Here is a 13466-nt window from a genome sequence, read left to right as displayed (position 1 = left end):
GAGAGGAAACGCCGCGCTGAACAGCGCTTGCGTGCGCGGTCTCAGTAGGTTGGCGAGAATTTCAGGAGTTATGTCTACGATGTCGGCGACTTGTGCAAGCGCGTGAACGCGCAGATGTGAGAGGCCGACAAGATCAAGCACATTCTGCAAGGCATCGATGACGACGCCATTCAGATGCTGACGGCTCGAAATATCCGCACCGTCGCAGAAGTTGTCATACTGTGTCTGAGTTATGATGAAATGCGCAAACAAAGGGCCATACCTCGCGCGAACGCGATGCCCTCTGAGTCGCTTGCTGGCCTGACAGATACAGGCGAACATTCTGCGCTTCTGACTCAAATCAAGAGCTTCATTCGGGAAGAAGTTGCTCGACAGCTCTCCCTTATGTCCTGCCATCAAGAGCCTTCCTCACACCTAGCTCCCAGTTTGCGCCAAATTATTCAAGAGCAGGTAGCTGAATCTCTTCCTCCAGCCCCTCAATCCATTCCTGTCGCAGCGCCGTTGACATGTGCGGCTGTTGCTGCCCGACCACAACCTACATATGCTCCGCCGCCACCTGCCTACGTTCAGCCGCCTCCTGGGTCTGCTCGAGAACCTGCGCTGTTTATTCGACCGGCTTCAAAACCACGCAATCCCTGGCGCACGGTAGATAACCGGCAAATTTGTTACACTCGCGGGCTTGGTGGACATATTGTTACGGGGCGGCAAGCCGATGAAGAAAGGAAACGGGACATGACTGATGGCGATGGTAGATAACGTATAATGAATGATGGCGGACCTAGCGCGAGCGCGCCTGCCCGCGCCAGTGCAAGCTTCTTCTTCCACGTACGTAACACTACTCGGGGCCACCGAGCGATCGTCCCGATCGGTTGGGCGCAGAAGTCAAAGTTGATCAGATGTATGACATGATGATGATCTTGTGTGGATTGGTGAAGACAGAAGAGAAAGAAGGTAAGCGCTTGCCTCCATGATGAGAGATGAATCCTGGCCCAGAAAGCTTTCGCTGCAGCGGTCGCCAGGATTTAACATCAGGGTCCCAGGCACGCAGCAAGCGACACAGGCGGGGGCGATATTTTCACGTGTAGTGTTTTATCGGGTCGGTGGGTTCGTATGGTCGGCGTATCGGGGCGTTCGGATCCTTTGGTCAAGTCTTTCATGCGCTGTGTCTTGTGATGTGTCCTTGCTTGTTCGTTGTGTCTCGGATTGCTGAGGGTCGGAACATTGGGCTATTTGTCTTCCTTTGTGTCTTGTGGTCAGGGCGGGGGACTGGGCAGGGGCAGGGGGGGTGGAGAACTGTGATTCGCGTCGGGTCCGGCTGGCTGGGGAACCGCCAGACGATGCGTCGTCCCAGGAACCCGCTGCCGAGGGCGCAACAAGACACAGGGCGCCCAAACTCCGGGCCAGGATGATTAGTGGAGATGACGTACCCCGCGCCTCCAACCAGAATGTTACGGGGCGGCAAGCGGATGAACAAAGGAAGCAGGACATGACTGATGGCGATGGTAGATGACGTTTAATGAATGATGGCGGACCTAGCGCGAGCGCGCCTGCTCGCGCCAGTGCTCGCTTCTTCCACGCACATAACAATATTTCTCTTTATTGTCGCAACCGTCTCACAGTATTGGCACCACCTACTCATGGTTCTGGGCACTGGTCTCCGACGCCTCAGTATTCCGCGCCTACGGAGCCTCCAGCCAGCCGTCACTTCTCCCCAGATCCCTCCGCCATATACGACCACCGTTTACCGCCGCCGCGACGCCGCTCTGCCTATCCGAGGCGACGTCGACAGAACGCTTCGCGTGAGGAAAACTAGAGGCCGCAGTTCCTAAGGCGAGAACTGCGACCCCGTCGAACTTCCCAAGTCCTCACCTGTCGCCGGCAAACCTAATTGAAGTTTTCGTCAAGGGTATTGCTGTCATGGCGCTAATTGACACTGGTGCTGCGATTTCGGTTATGGACGCAAAACTATGTAACTCTTCGAAGAAAGTGAAGACGCCAATTGCGGGACTTTCGTTGCGAACGGCCAGCGCTCAGCATATCAAGCCTCTAGCAGCGTGCACCGCTCGAGTAGTTATCCAGAATTGCCTTTATACGATTGAGTTCGTCGCGCTGCCAAGTTGCTCAAGTTGCGCTCTGTACGATACTCTGGATGCATACGTTTGGAAAGCGGAGGTATACGAAGACTGAGTCTCTGCTGAAGCATGAAGTGGATATACGTAGAAGTCGACCTTAGAGGGTTGACTGCTACCTGGCTCAGTACTGCACGGCCCGCATGTGGCAGCGAGAAGCGCTCATATTGGGAACTTATAGAGTCGCTTCGACCACCTGGGGATCTCTAACGTGCGCTGACATCGCACAGCACACGGACGCCACTTCGTTTCGCCTCCATCGAAACGCAGACGCCATGGTCGGGTTCGAACACGGAAACTCCGGGCGTGTTACCACTACACCGCCCCGCGGGGTGGAGCTTTTACCCTCGTTTTTCTGTTCATGAGGCGAGCACTCTGCCCCTGAGTCACCGTGGTTGGACCTAAAACCTAATCTAACAACAACTTCCTGCTATAATTGATCGTATAAAACACTTAAGTGAATTTAAGATAAACCCTTCTTGGTTCATCATTTTAACACCGACTTAAATTATTCCTGGAATGCATGCGTGTTTTTAAAATCCTTGATTCCAGGCATGCGTGTAGAACAGCACGAAAAATGATGTCTCTAAAGAAATACTTGTGAGCTGTTTTTAACTGATGCCTTTAGCAACATGCTTCAAAAGCAATGCTGTAGGGCGGACGATATATAGTACTCGCCTGAAATTGGAGTCTCAACGAAAGGACTTGAGTTGTATTTCGTTTACTGTCTTTTTGAGGCACGTGTTCAAATCACAGGTAGGTCTCGGGTATGCATCAAGTACATATATGTATATTATATATATATATATATATATATATATATATATATATATATATATATATATATATATATATATATATATATATATATATATAGACATGCTTGACTTGTTACTAATGGGCCAGGATGTCACATAGCTCTTCCGACTATCTATTTTATTCCAATAGTATCGGATGGCAGAGCGTCCTTCTTCAATGTAGAATTGAGAATTCTACCTTGAGAAAGGACGGTCCACCGTCCGAAAATGTCGGAATAAAATAGATAATCAGGAAAGTTGCATGACATCTTATATATATATATATATATATATATATATATATATATATATATATATATATATATATATATATATGAAGGAAAGAAGCCAACAGTCGGCGAGGCCAAGGAAAGCGTAGGGGATCTTACTTTCTGTCTTTTTTTTTAATGTTTACTTGAATAATCACATAATTTAGTAATGTAATCTGTTCAGGGGAAAGATAATTAAACGCAAAGTAGAAGAAAAAACAACGTGCCGATGGTGGGATCCGAACCCACGACCTCCGAATATCGCGTCCGGTGCTCTTCCAACTGAGCTACATCGGCCGCTGTCCCCCCTGCTACTTGTTTGGGTATTTATGTTGTCTGTATACGAACCTTGAGAGTGTTCACCAGCGCCACCCTCAACCATAGCGGCGGACGTATAACGTCCTTTGTTACCGCCATCGTCACGTAGAACGTGATATATATACACCGGTGTATATATATATATATATATATATATATATATACACCGGTTTGGTAAGCTGCTAGTCATAATCTTTGAGTAGCTTCCAAATGGGCTGCATATCAACCTCATTCTCCAAATTATTTCTCTTTGGTGGTCCGGTTCTGCAGTCATTACCTGTCCTAAGTAGATATATTCGCCTACAATTTCGAACGCTTCGCTAAAAATTTTAAACTGTGGTTACTTGCACAGGCTATTCAGCATTAACTTAAACTTCTACATATTAAACTTTAGGCCTACCTTTCTGCTTCTGTCTAGATCATTTATCACTAGTTGCAGTCGGTCCCCTGTGTTACTAAACAAGACAAGAACCTCAGCGAATCGCAGGTTACTGAGATATTCTCCATCGACGCTGATGCCTAGCTGCTCCCATTCCGTGCCTTGGAACAAACTCTCTAAACAAGCTGTAAATAGTACTGAGGAGATCGTGTCTCCCTGCCTAACACCTGCCAGAATAGGAATTTTACTACAGTGTTTATGCAAAACTATGTTGCGTTGCAGCCACTATAGATATCTTCCAGTACATTCTTTCTAACAAGCCTTTGCCTCCCATCAGAGCTTTACTTCTGCTTATCTTGAACCAAAGAACCTTTGTGGTTTAAGGGTAGAGTACCCATCACGCTGTCTAAATTCGCTGTGCTTTATTCGAACCTCTTCCAAATTAATTGCATTGTTTTTCAGCTCAGTTACTTTCTTTGGTGGCTGGAACATCGGCCGCATGTTTAAATACTTTTCGCTGGTTTCTGAATGTATACGGCTCAGTTTAGAGAGTCTTTGCAATGCTGCGTGGACAGTTGGATGATGAAAATACGCCAAAAACGTTGCTAGTAAATACATCCATGTATTCATTAACAGAGCCTAGTTAATAAATTACAAGGATAGCAGAAACCACTTTTGAGGAAATCCCAAAGTGCCTTAATCAAGGGCTTCATAAAAGTACTTGATAGCAGCCCCCCAAAATATCAATAGATCAGGTCGCGTTCAGAAATGGCCACGTCTCTCACGAAAGCTGTAATAACCGGTAGCGGATAAAATGCGCCCCTGCAGCATGTGGCGACACAGACTCGCCGCAGCAGGTAATAGAACGCGGGTGGGCGCTCCGTTTTTTGTTTTGTGTGATAGCCCTCCTCGGCATAGTCACGAAAACCCAAAAACTCCTGTACTCGGCATATCTTTAAACGTGGCGTGATAAAAGTACCTGGTTAAAGCAACGTGCCAAGAGGCAGTGAGTTAGTTATGAGAAGTAAATTGGAACTTGAAAAAGAAAACTTGAAGCTGTCAGTAAATAAAACACGGCTAGCAGGCGGCAATGATAAGGAAGGAAAAGCGCTTATTTGACATTTTCAAAGAACTGACTTTTATTATAAATCACGTTGAAAATAAATGCCATTAGATAATGGGACCTTCTAGAAGAGGTCATGTGAGATAAAAAAAAGGTTTTCAATTTTATCGCATTACCACCCCGTAAGAAAGATATATGGTCTTTGGAATGCTCCCTTCGTTCGGTCGGGTATACGAAAGAAATTAGTGAAATTTTTAGGAATAATCATTGTGGTCAGTTAAACAAAATCAGCTGTCTTTATATCTGAAGCTAACCCCAATACAAAAAATATTGAAACCTATCTTGATGATTCAATTATAAATATGTTCAAAGGTTCTCAATCTCGATGCAATAAATAAAAAAATTTTGAACTGTGTTCCAGGTTCTTTAAATGATATGTGCTCTCAGCTGAAGTCTTGCTCATGAACCTTATTTGAAATTGTTTAAAACTTTCTTCTTATAGGTTCTAAGGAGGTACAAAGTCGAAAACCGCAATGGCGACATCGGGTTCCGAACAATGATTACTGCTAGGCCTGAAAAAGCAATCAATTTAAAATTTCTGGAACGAGGTGTTTCTTTTAAGAATGACAGGCACCTCTGTTCAACTTTGTGTTACTTTCTAATATACCATCCACTAGTGGACGCAATCCCTAAGCCCGTCAGAGCTTTATTTGCATATGCGATAGGATATTGTAATCTGGAGAAGCTCCTAAGCCTAAATAACGTGCAGTGCACGTGCTAGCTAACAAATGATAGATGCTAGTTCATCATTAGTCGAAACTCAGTCGCTCCTAAATTAAAGCGCCCTCAAATTGTTTTCTAAATAATAAAAAGAACCCAGATGCTCGTGAACCCGCCGTATTGACATCTTCCAACCAACAGAGAGTGAATGAGCCGGCTTCAGGCTAGGGACTTAGTTTCCTGGAGAGCAGAACTGAGGTAGCGTCGTTGCACCACTAAAAGCATACAACGCAAAATGCTAGTATTGGTTCAGCCTCGAGCTTATTCTCGCTGAAATGTCTCACACAGACGGTGAATGGCGTCTCTAACTTTCAAAATTACAGTGCCACAATTTATTTATATATAAAGAAATAAAATTTGCCTTGTTAGGTCAGAACTCGATTAGAAAGAAATACGTTTCGCTTGCAACCCTGGCAACTCAAAACCAGCAATGTCCACATGGTTTGACGCCGGTGGTGCGGCCTAATGCATAATAATCAATAGACTACATCATTTTATTTCAGAAAGTACGAACCAAACTTGTTGAACTGTGAGCGCAAAGTGTTGAAACGTTTTGTGTGCTAAATTGGTTTCTTTTTTTTTTGCTTCCGCCGCCGGCATCAGCTGTGCGAAATCCGCTCCCTTCGGGTCACCGACAATGCAGGTGGCTGCGATTTCTAAGTAATTCTGATCGAACACGATGAGGATTTCTCGTACATCTTAAGACGATGTCTGCGCTTGTATCCTTGGAATACTCTACGTGCAATCTTTATTCGTTTTGATCGTCGTGAAGACTCGGCTAATTGAAGGAGTTTAGAGGGAAGCATTTGAGCTGCAGTTGGTGCAGTAAGGCTGTCTTCAGCTGTGAAAAGTGCATCGCCATGTACCGTTTGCGCAGAACTTGCGCCATCCTCTTAGCGTTCTTCTGGCGCCACATCAGTTCTGTACTACAACAGCAGTGTAGAAAAACGACGAAAAATACTTCACAGATCTGCCTTTTATCGCTGGCTGGTCTTGCTCTGCTGAAGCCTACCTAAATATGGTAACGGCCATTCGGTTCCGTTTGCTTAGACGAAGTTCCCCGATACGGCATTAGGTAGCGACCGCGTTCTATACGCCCACTACTCTATAATTAAAAGGGCAATTCTACTCGATATACGCTCATTGATACTTGTTTCCATAAATATACGCTCATAGAAGGCGTTGTTGCAGTTCTAGTGGCACGCTTTAGGCATAATCGGGTGTTGACAAAAAAGCATTTTGCTTATGATGATAAATTATCAATAATATTTAAAGTTTACATCAGTAGCGCTTCTACATTTTTTTATAGAGAATGATTGTGCACAAAGGAAACAATCCAAAATCTAGCAATGTTTGAAGATGTGTAGCCACGTCCAGGGAATTATCGAAGCCTACACTGAATGCTAGACGAGTTCGCATGCTACGTGCCCCGAAGTTTGCTGAAGCGTCGCTTCATTGGCATGAGTTTCTGATAACCATCACATGTGTCTTTCTGCTGCCGCTGTAATATTGTGACGCTGTCACCCTACTGCTACTGCGAGGAAGGAACAGCCGCTCGCGTCCGGCGCATGTTGATACGTTTGCTCTGGGATGGCGTCTTTAAGAAGAAGAAGAAGAAAGTTTGTTTATTCATGAAAACAGGTATTACATAAATAATAGAGAAGGAGGTCCCAGAGCTCAAGGCTGTATCGGGACCTCCTATGGATGGTTGTAAAAAGTTATGAAAAATATTTTTGGTACAGCAGAAGGAGTCAAAAGAGGCAAAAGCGGCGAACACAATATGGTCAAAAAAGAATAGGAATTCAATACAAGCTCGAAAATTTCATGCGCGCCCGGTATTGTTAAAATAAAGTATACGAAGTTATACATCTTCATACAAAGAGATACATATACAAAGTGATACATCTTCCCAACGGGCATATGAAAACACTCATGAATTGAATGTGAACAAAGCGGTAAGTATATAAATAAAAAACTTGTTTGAAAGTTATGTGACACTATTGTGATAATACGGATAACAGTTGTTGTTTAAAACCGGACAGAGGTGGGGATTGCTTGGCATGAGAAGGGAGGTTATTCCAAATTTGTAAAGAAGCGAAAAGAGCCGTGTGCTTGCCGTAGTTTGTTCGAATGGTTGGTAATAGAAAATTGTTGTCCTTAGCAAATCTTGTTTTATAATTATTGGTGAGGGCCTACCTGTTGATTACAATTGAGGATATGGTGTTGTGCACAGCTTTATAAAGTAGGATTGCGAGACTAGAGGTAATCAGTGAAGCGATCGGTAAAATGCTGTGGTCGTGAAGAAGTGATAGCGCTTCTCTGCGGTATGAACTGTAGGTTATTACACGTATGGCCTGATTTTGAAGATGTTGCAGTTGATATAAATGTGATGGGTAAGTGTTTCCCCATGAAGTGATGCAGTAATTAAAATGACTATGAATGAATGCGTAGTAAAGAGCTAATAAAGTGTCACGATTGAAAAAGGGACGCGCTTTTAGTAGTGCTCTGATACCAAAACCACATTTTTGTTCCAGGTTAAAAATGTGCTTATTGTATTTAAGGTTAGCATCCAGAGTAACGCCAAGAAATGTGCAATGTTCTGAAAGTTCAATGCAATGGGAATTAAAAGTAAGTGGGGGGATGAGTACGGGAGCCCTGCGATTGGAGCTGAATACCATGAATGTTGTCTAGAAGGGTTGATCTGCAAGCAGTTACGATAACACCAGTTTAAAATATTATTGAGATCAGTAGTCAGCATAGATGTTAATGAGCGGATTGATTTATCAGTAGCTAATATAGTAGTGTCATCGGTATAAATAAACGGTTCTGATTTAGCAAGACAACTAGGTAGATCATTAATATATAATAAAAACAGCAGAGGGCCGAGAATAGAACCTTGAGGCACACCTGTATTAATTGTAGTTAAGTTAGAGAGCACATTAAAACTCGACACGGCTTGTTTTCTGTCTAATAAGTAACTTTTGATGAGATTGAGAGGCGGCCCTGCTACCCCTACAGCTTCTAGTTTACTCAGTAATATAGAGTGGATGATAGAATCGAAAGCCTTGGTTAAGTCAATAAATACTGCCCCGGCAAAGCATCCCTTATGAATGGCAAATTTAATTTTGTCAGTGAAGGCAACCAATGCTATGTTAGTTGATATCCCGAGTGGAACCCAAATTGATGAGGTGAAAGTATATTGAACTTTGAGAAGTAACTAGTCAGGCGCTGTGCTAATCACCTTTCTATTACCTTGCTAAAAAATGGTAAAATGGCAATGGGGCGGTAATTCGAGATAGAATGACGGTCACCGTTCTTAAAAACTAGAATAATCTTGGCGTTCTTTAGCTGAGGAGGAAATAGCCCCGTTTCAATGATGAGGTTAATAATATAAGAGAGAGGATCGGCAATAAGATGAGCGATCCATTTAATGTTACTGGGGTGAAGGCGGTCAAGCCCTGCACTTGTTGTCTTTAGATTTTGAATACATGTTTGGATTTCCTGTGCGGTGACAGGAGAAAAGAAAAATGATTCTGGGCAGCGTGGGAAAGGTGAAAGACGAGCATCAACTGGCAACGAGGTGTGATTTCAGTAGAAATCGTTGAATAAGTTTGCAATATCAAATGGATGGTCGTAAACGGTGCCTCACGGCATGATTATTTTTTCAATTTGTAGGTCTTGAATTTTTCTGTTTAAAAAAGTATTGAACACTTTCCACTTTTCCCTGTGGTCATTTCCAAGCTGGTGAATTTTTGATTCATAATATTTCCTTTTGCTTCTTAAAGTAATCTGCTGAGCATGTTACTGTATGTGCTGTAGCGGGACTTGAGCTTGAGGTTGAAAGGTCTCTTTTTAACTTTCTTGTAAAGATTGTCTTTCTTACGCATTGAGTTAAGCAGGCCGGTTGTTAACCATGGGTTATGTGGGGCGGAATACTTTTTACGACATTTAACGGTCTTCGAAAAACTGTTCAGGCAGTGTTGTAAGGCGGTAGAAAATGTTTCGAAAGCGATCGCTGCATCTGTTGCTGACTTTAAATTCGTCCAGTCGAGATTAGAAACTTTAGAAATAAATTGGTCTTTATTAACCACAGTCCTATAAAATACTTTTTTGCTGCTGGACAAGCTGGAATGAAGACGAAAGAAAATGGAGTAGTGGTTCGTTATGTCAACCTCAAGGACCCCGCAGTCTTGTGGAGAAATAAAGTTAGAAAAAATGTGGTCGATGAGCGTGCTCGGCCCTCCAGAGACGCATCTAGCTGGCAGCGTAATTGCAGGCTCGTATCCGAACCCGAGGAAGTAGTTCAAGTAGTTGGCGCTGGCAGGATTGTTTTCCTCTAAAAGGTTAACGTTGATGTCACCCATTATGACCACATTTTTTTCCTCTGATGATAAAGTAAATAAAATCTCGTGAAGTGAGGAGCAAAAGTCGCTCACTGATGACGATGGGGAACGATATAAGCATCCAAGAACAAACGTATGCTGATCTGTGGGCAGGGAAAATTCGGATACCTCTATCCACACAGATTAACAGTCGGCAATGCGAATATCAATATCTGACCTTCTTGAGTAGTTTCTATTTGGCGATATGAAAATAGCGGCACCACCGTGCGGCTTCGATGGGCGATAACAGTATTCTGCCAGTAATCATATGGGCTATATAAGTTTTTATCGTCGGGTGATAGCCACGTTTCCGTCATGCAGATGAACGAGAAGTGATGTTCAATAGAAGATAATAGCGCATCAATATCATGACAATGCTTTCTTAGGCTTCTGGAATTGAAATGTATACTAGATAAGTAAGAACCGTCAAGAAACTGGGTAAGCTGATCAGGCGAGAAGTAACTTAACATGCTAGTAGGAAACAAAAAGAAGCTGGCAGTGTGCTATTACACCAGTCTTGAGAAAAACAGCCAAATCGGCCTCGGAGCGGATACGGAAAGCGGTTCCTTCAGGCGTTTGTTGAGCTTTAATTTGGCAGTTATCCACCCACAAGAACTTCCAGCCCTTTTCTTTCTTTAGTTTCAAAGCCCTGCCAAGCAGCCTTTTATTTTCTGGGGTCAATTGTTCGCTGACAAACACTGGGTTCGGGCTTTCTCCGGGAAAACCAAGATCAGCTGTGTTGAGTCGCGCCTTCCGTGCCTTGCTCACAAATTCTTGTTTCTTTGTCTTTGTGCAGAAGCGGGCTATTATGTGTTTGGTGTTACTGTCAGCTACTGTTGGTACTCGGTGTGTGACGTCCATGTCCGAATCGGACACAGGGCGCTCGATTTTCTCTCCAATTGGCTTTATAATGGCGGCGCAGTCTTCACCCTGACTACAGGGAACACCTTTAATCTCGACGTTTTTTTGACGTGAGTACTGCTCAAGGTCAGCTACTTTCCTTAACAGGGTATCGTTCTGAGTCTTCATGGCCATGTTAGCTGAGACCAGGTTGGTATTTTCGGTGCGGACTTCATCAACAACAGTGGTGAGCTTATTTACTTTTTTAATCAAATTTGCAATTTCCGTTTTCAGTGTCGTAATATCCTCTTCGGATGTTTGCACTTTCGCTTGAAATTTCTCTGCAAGCTTCTCCGCCAGCCTGTCCAGGCTGCCTTCAGAAGCGGCCTCAAGCTCGTCCAATCGCTTAGCCAGCTCAGCATTTGTAGGAATTTTGACAGAAGCCCAGATTGCAGAGTGAATGTAACAGGACACAAGGAAATACTCTGAAAATAAATTGGTGCGCAACAAGCTGAAAAAAAGATCACGAAATAACGGCTTGCGAAGCTTGAGGCTGCAAGCCTACCCATCGTTTATGCGCTCGGTCGGTTGTGATATTCGCGTTAATTCCCACCAAAGAGAAGTCTCAAACTTTAGCAGCTCTCAGAGCGCCCTATGTTCATTTTTGCCGCAGTGCTGAGAGTGACAGGAGATCATGGGTGCGCCAGCCGTGAGCAATCCTTACAGGCTCTGGCTGTGTATCAGCATCTCACTGAAGGGCCCGGTAAAACATGAATGCAGCTAAAGCTTGTCAGATAAAATACAGCTAAATTATCTGGAATTGAGTTTAACATCACTGGTGAGCTGGTGAAATGAAGAAGCCGGAGTCCTTCAAGATCGAGACGTTATCGAAAGGAATGCAGCAGTAAACCGCGAAACTGTAGTCAACGAGTGGTCGAACATCAGGCAGGTCACTTATTCCAGGCGAAGATGCATCACTCGCGCAGCCGCGTACTTATCGTTCAAGGGAAATAAAGTCTTAATATGTACCGCAGAAAACATACGTCGGAACTGAAGGAAATGCAAACGTGTTGATGCCATATTGTGAAGGCGCCTGTGCGCGCTATTGGCACATTTTTGAGGATCGTAGATCTACGGTTTCCTAACTTACTACTTTTCACTTAGTTGTTTTAATGCTCCTTATTACATCTAGTACATACCGGGTGTCCCAGCTCCCTTGAACCAAGTGTTAAAATTTATTATGTGAGATAAGCTAGCGAAATGAGCGGCACACAGCTTCGAATCGTGTTGTGCACCATTCTTGTGAGGCAAGACTTATTCCGAGACTACGTGGGTATCGCGGATTGCCCCTCCCCTGCAGCTTGAGAAGGAAGCAGCTAACTCTCGACGACTCGTGAAATTGCGGAACGATTGCGCGACCGTCTTCCTGGCAAATTTTCGTAAGGAGATGCGGCAAGTCGCCAACGGCACGGTTGTTGCATTCCATCATGACGTTACTCGCTGCCTCATTTATGCGCCGCCGAGGCCAGCTTTCAGCTCTCAAGAGGCTGTACCGTGTCAATCATTCCAAACCGCCGAAATGAGCCCGGTCCACCCTTGCATAAGAATTTGCTCTCGGCTGTTCTGACAGATTGCTTCACCATGGTATCCAAGGTATGAGATACTGCTATCGCCAAGCTTCGCTCGCATCATCGTCAACGAGGCAACGTTGCCTCTATACCAACGCATATATGCCGTGCTATTTCTGAGGAACTGGAAGCAATATAAAACTCAAGTGAAAGAAATGCTTACGGACGATCTGATCCAGCCTTCGACGAGTCCATGGGTGAGGCCTCTGGTCCTTGTCAGAAAGAGAGATGGTACCTCGTGATTCTGTGTGCATTAAACCAAACTAAATAGCGGGACTAAAAATGACGTTCATCTCTACCCCAGAAATGATTTTTTTCACGAACTCGTGACCCCAGGCTTTTCTCCACATTAGACATCAAAAGCGGGCCTTGGCAGATAGAGTTGGATCAGAGAGACTAAGTGAAAACTGCTTGCGTAAAGCCCAACGGCCTATACGAGCTTAAGAGGCTACTATTTTTCTTGACTCTGCGCCGGACACGTTTCGATGTATGATGAGTACTGTTCATCAGGTCCGAACTTGCCGTCGTTCTTCGCGTATCTAAATTATTTTTACATTCTTCGCCTACTTATGAGAAATACCTATACCGGTTCGACATTGTGCTTCAAGAACCCCACTTGTCGCAAGTAACTATCAGGCCTCACAAATACAATCTCGGTTTCAAAGAACTTCGCTTTCTCGGCTATGTTGTCAGTGCACAAGGTGCACTCCTTGATCCAACAAGGCTGTCGCAGTCTCCAGTTTTGCTCACACAACCGACAAATAGGCACTTCGACGATTTCTGGGCCGATGCAATTACTAGCGACGCTTCGCCCAAGACATTTGCAGGGTAGTTGGACCATTGACAACACTAACTAGAAAAGACATGCCCTTCCTGTTGGA

This window comes from Amblyomma maculatum, chromosome 4, assembly GCF_055883805.1.
Source record: "Amblyomma maculatum isolate TAMU_Amacu chromosome 4, ASM5588380v1, whole genome shotgun sequence".
Taxonomy (NCBI): domain Eukaryota; kingdom Metazoa; phylum Arthropoda; class Arachnida; order Ixodida; family Ixodidae; genus Amblyomma; species Amblyomma maculatum.
Note: the sequence above shows the minus strand (reverse complement) of the source record.